Raw genomic sequence first — 5,720 nt, forward strand, 5'->3', positions numbered from 1 at the left:
TTTTATGTTCTAATATTTCAAGATTCCCCTTGTTTTATTTGTTGATTGAGTTCAGTGGTCGAGGTCTTTAAGTCATGAGGTATTTAATGGTATTTAAGTCATGCGCATTAGCCTACTGGGGTCCGGCTTTCGTAAAGCACCTATGGGCGGAGGAGGTTCCTTTGCTTTCAGACTCTTTCACCTCGTAAACTCGATAGCTTCGCTCCTCGCTTTTCTTCAATTATAAATAACCACTTTAATGGAGATTTGTAGCATCATTCTTCCAATCCCGTCTTGCGACGGTGCTCCTTTAGAAGGTCCAATAAGCCAGCATATGATGCCCCTGCTAGGATTGTTTCGAACTTGGTCCAGTCTAGCTCCAGCAATTCTTTTGATAGGCATTCCATTTCCTCATTTGTCTAGACTTATTCGAGCTTTAAAGCTTGGGCCAGTTCCTCATTTGTTTTCTTAAGGTGGTGACCATCCATATTTCCAATAGACTCCCATTCCTTGAACTTCCCTCTTAGAATTGGAAGAATCAAACTTTCTTTCATTACCTCGTGTGCTGTATTTCCCGGTTTTATATAAGTAAAAGAGTAGCGCTATTCGTTCTCTCTATTGTTGGAAGCACTATCAATACCGGGCGTCAAGGTGGAAGAAGACGACGCGGACGAGACGGATTGTGGTAGAGTAAAGAATCGTTCTTTGTCCGAATCCGTTTCAGAGGATGCATGGCCGATAAGGGAGTACGATGGAGAAGCCAGAGACTCTGAGCTTGATGCACCTCATGTCCCCTCACCGAAGGGGATCATCATATGGGTGAAGTCCTCACCTATGAGCAACGCTCGTAAAGCAAAGCCTACTGTCAGGGCAAGCCCTGCTGAGCAGCAGCAGCCCAACCCTCTTAGAGCAAAGGATAGGGCTCGACCGCCCAGAGAGAACCCAACCTTTTCAATTAAGGCATAAAAGAAATCCATCAAGTTGAATTTCAAACAAAGAAGATACAAAAGACTGGACACAGTTACTACAAAGAGGAAAGGCATCGATTTCTTACAAATAAGAGTACCATGTTTGCCCAATAAGAAGACTTTCTTCCTTAATCTTCGGAGTACCCAGTAATACTTGATCATCTGAGAGTGTTCAAAAACTATTTGCAATTTTAGAGGCACTAATCGTAGTAGAGCTGAGAATAGGGTGTAACAATTATTCATAGTGAAGATTTTTGGGGAAAAAATATTTTTCTTCATTGAATTACATAAACAGAAAAACTAGAATATAAATAGGAGAGATCATATATTAAGGATCTCATCCTTTCCTAGATACACGTAACAAAATCTAAAACTACCTTACCCTATAAATTTAAATTTTAGAATTCAAATCCTATTTGATAAAACATAAAAATGATAAAACCTATTTGCTGCAGCAACTAACTCCTATTTTTCTGACACTCCCCCTCAAGTTGGTGTATGGATATCTATCATGCCCAACTTGCTTGTCAGAAATTCAAAATTAGGTCGAAAAAGTTGGTGTTGGAACGAATGGCAAGTAGATAACTCCAGCTTCAAGCTTCTCTTTTATGAAATGTCTATCAATCTCGACGTGCTTTGTTTGGTCATGTTGCACAGGGTTATGAGCAATGCCATTAGGTTATGAGCAATACTAATGCCAGACTTGTTATCACAATAAAGTTTCATTGCACTGCCAATTGGCCTTTTTGACTCTTTAAGAATCCGCTTCAGCAACAAGATCTCACATATTTTATAATCCATTAATCTAAACTCAGCCTCAGCACTACTCCTTGCTACAACTTTCCGGTGAGGATGATGTCGTCCACATAAACAATTAGGATTGCAACTTTCCCTTTGGTTGTGAATTTCATAAACAGGGTGGGTGGGATCACAATCGACTAAAAGGAAAGTCGCCCAGAGATATTGGTTCAAATCTAATTTGTGAGGTAACTTTGCCTCTTTACTAGAGTCGAGTTAAAGATAGCATTAGCTGGGTGTCCAATCTCTATGTTTAGGAAAGTATTGTTAGCAGTTATTTGCTTCCTAGAATTAGTGATATTGTTTCCATTTTTAGTTAGGCTGTAATTGTATAAAAGTCTACTCAATGAATGAAATTATTATTCCCCCAACATTCTTTCTTTTCGAGTATCTTATCCTGTGGGCGTTAGCGGACGTTTTTCATTCTTCACCCGATCCTTAGTAGCATTGACAAAGTCAACCTAACCGGTTATCCTTGTGGGAACGCGCTAGAGCATGCCTAAAGGTTTGCCTTTCTAATAGAAGAAGAGTCTGTAATTATATAAAAGTATATATAATTGGCCAAAACGTCTGAAGCATGAATAGAGTCACCTTTGTTTCGAAGGCCTAGCAAGTTAAGCGAGTTCCTTTCTTTTTTTCAAAGGCGGTCCTTCTCTTTCCTCGGACTGATGACTCGCTTGTTCAGTACTGCTAAAACTATTATAGGAGGATGCCGTCCCCTCGAGACTACTAGTAGTTTCAGTTGTTGAATCTCGTGCAAGTTAGGTTGTGGTTGTATTGGCTGCAAGCGGAATGTAGGCGCTTTAGGTGTGTGTTGATCATGCATTCTCACGTCATGTAATGTCGTATGTATGATAGAGGTGGTGTGGTGATTGACCTCAATGCAAATGGTTATCCCTAAGGTTCAACGAATGAATGAAGCTATGATTGTACCTGGATAGAGATGAGGGTCTTACTCTGATGTCTCCAAGCCGGTCATAATAGAATAGATAGGCGCATCAGCCAATAACAGTCTGTTCTCGCCTATCGATAGTAGGTTGCTTCCAAGCTCAAACCATTTGAAACTGAATTCCTACTTTATTCTTATTATTGATAGAGTGGTATTCTCCGCCACTGTCAAATAAAGTAGAGGGAGAAAACTAGGAGAGAAGGAAAAAGAGCAAAGGATTTACAAGTCTCATGGGAGAAGAATGGTTGACACGTTGATTGACTTTGAGACTATAAAAAAATATAACCCAAGCGGCCTTGGGGCGGACCCCAACTGAAAGGCGCTAGACGGACTAAGGGTAAGTGAGATAAAGAAAGTAGCTAGCCCTTAGTGTAAAACCTTTCCGCGGGGGAGTCTTTCTCCAATGAGAATAAAGAAAGTTTTTGGGCAAGACAAGAAAGGAACTCGCCCTTTGACACCAAGGGATAACAACTTATTTTTGGTGATTACTTGGTGAAGGGAATCTATGAGAGAATGTTCTCGAATCGGGTTCCGACTGAATAGAGTACGGAGTCAGCGAGTTCAGTCGAATAACGTAACGAGTCTAAGGGCGGGATCAAGCTTCAATGACTTAAAAGACATATGTCGAGAGAAACTGTTAGAGTTATTTATTGCGTTGCGAAAAGAGATTGAAGATGAAGATTTTCTGACGCAGTGCGAGCACTTGATGGGAAAGATATAGAACAACCCACCGGAAGGGCGAGCGCCAATCTCCCCCGCCAAAGATCTATCTGCACGAAGTTGACCTATGGATCGAAAGAAAAAATGCAAGAAAGGAAAATGAAATATGAAATCAAAAAGATGCTTTGGCAGTGTGAGATACGCAGACGGGGGTACGCAGTCGAACAACCGCAAGGGCTTCCAGCAGTGATAGCTGAACTAACCAGATGGGCCGCCTAAAAATTGGAGCTGACATTTCAATCAGAAATCAACGTCGGATCCCGGTTATCTGAAAAACGCAAACTGAAGCGGAGGATCACAAAATGCGACACAACAAGGAGCGAACCAAGCGCTTGCGCGAAGGAAGAAGCGAATCAATCAGAATGGAGACAGAGAGGAGAGGCGAAAGAGAGATTTTGAGCTTGCAAGTAGTAAGCAACAACGGCTTTTCTGCCGTTGCGCGCTAGCTTGTTGTTTAGGTAGGGGTGCCCCTTTACCTATATTAATAAAATATAAGTTAAAAGGGCACCCCTACCACTAGATTCAGGAAATCCGACATCGAATCATGTAGTTGCTTTGACTTTTCTTTTTTCATCGAGATTGGCTTGGTGTTCAGTGTACCAAACCCTGGGTACAATCCACCATCAAAATCTCGTAAGAGAAGAAATTTGTGCCTCGAACAGCGCTTTGCTCTTTCTATATAAGCTGCACTACGCTGAATGAGAAAGATTTCCTGCTCCCATCTATTTGTTGTGGGACATCCCATGTCTTTGCTTGGTTAAAAACATGTCATTTTCCTACAAGTCTTCCCACTTTTTTCAGAGCAAGAAGCGGAACTACAACAAAGCTTTCTTTATGGATAACCAATTCATTTTCAAATATAGTTGGGAGACTTTCCCTAAGAAATGGGTAAAAAAATGGAAAAATCATAACATGGGAATAGATCTGATTGCAATACGGACTACCCTTTTCAATTGTTGTGCTTTCTTAAATTGCATACCTATACAAGGGTTCAAGTTTCGATCGATATTTGCGGAGTTGATTATCCCTCTCGAAAATGAAGATTTTAAGTGGTCTATAATTTATTGAGTACTCGGACACATTCGTGTACAAACCAGTGCAGACGAAGTAACACGAATATCTCCGGTAGTAAGTCTATTTCCATTAGCTAGCCGGTGGGAGCGAGAAGTTTGTGATATGTTTGGTGTTTCTTCCATCAATCATCCGGATCTACGCCGTATATCAACAGATTATGGTTTCAAAAAGACCTTCCTCTGAGTGGATATGTGGAAGTACGCCCAGTGCTGTATTACTTCATGAAAAGTTTTGTATTTGGATTGTTCTTATTATTTATAGACTTTTAAGCCCTCGCGAGGCATTGAATTTTATTTCTAATTTTGACTCGAATTTCAATTTTTCCTAATATGGATTATATTAAGTCTGGGTTTATTTACTGTTAATTTTAATTGTCACATCCCCCGTTTTCAGGACGTGACATAGTGGTAGTAGAGAATGGTTTCAGATTCCCTGAGAACTGAACCTGTGCGGGTTTTTAACGGATTGATTTTTGTTTTTACTGATTTTTGAAAGGGTCAGGACGAGGTTTGTTGCAGATACCAGTTGAGTACACAATACATAATGCTTGATATATGATGGGATGTCTATGATAAGCCTTTGCTTAGGCAGGTTTACGTAAGGAAGGGTGGGGGTAGTGGTCAGGGATTTGAGAGTGTGTAGTGTTGTGTGTGCATAGGCCTACGGGGGTTATTATGTGAGTAGGCCTACGTGGGCTATTATGTGAGCGGGTACAGAGGATTAGTGTTAATTAGGGAACAGTAATAAATAGGATGACAGGCTGGATGGCTAGGCATGCAAAGATTGGAGTCTGTAATAGGAAGTCTTGGCATTTTGCTGAGCGTGGGAGTTCTGTCGGTTTCTAAGAAACCGTTTGTGTAGATCTTGTGGATAATTCAATAAAGATTCTTTCTTTTGTTTTTTTGATTCAATTTCGTGATCTAGTTACTCTGAATTTATCAATTTGGTATCAGAGTAACGTCTTGGGAGAATTATGGCAGCAAGAAAAGCAGAGGAGAGGTTTGAAACGGTAGAGAAGGAGATCAAAGAGGTTAGGGTATCGATGGAGAAGGGGATTGGGGAGATGGAGAAGGGCATCAGAATGGTTAGGACTGAATGACTCAGAATCTCACGGAACTGCGTCAGTTTATGGAGGAGCAGATGAAATTGTTGGCTGCACCGGCGAAAACGCTCGAGAAAGTAGGAATGTCGACGACTATGGCGGAGCCGGAGCGCGGGGTGGCGTCGACAGT

The sequence above is a fragment of the Morus notabilis genome, unplaced genomic scaffold (assembly GCF_000414095.1).
Source record: "Morus notabilis unplaced genomic scaffold, ASM41409v2 Scaffold436, whole genome shotgun sequence".
In the NCBI taxonomy this organism is placed as follows: Eukaryota; Viridiplantae; Streptophyta; class Magnoliopsida; order Rosales; family Moraceae; genus Morus; species Morus notabilis.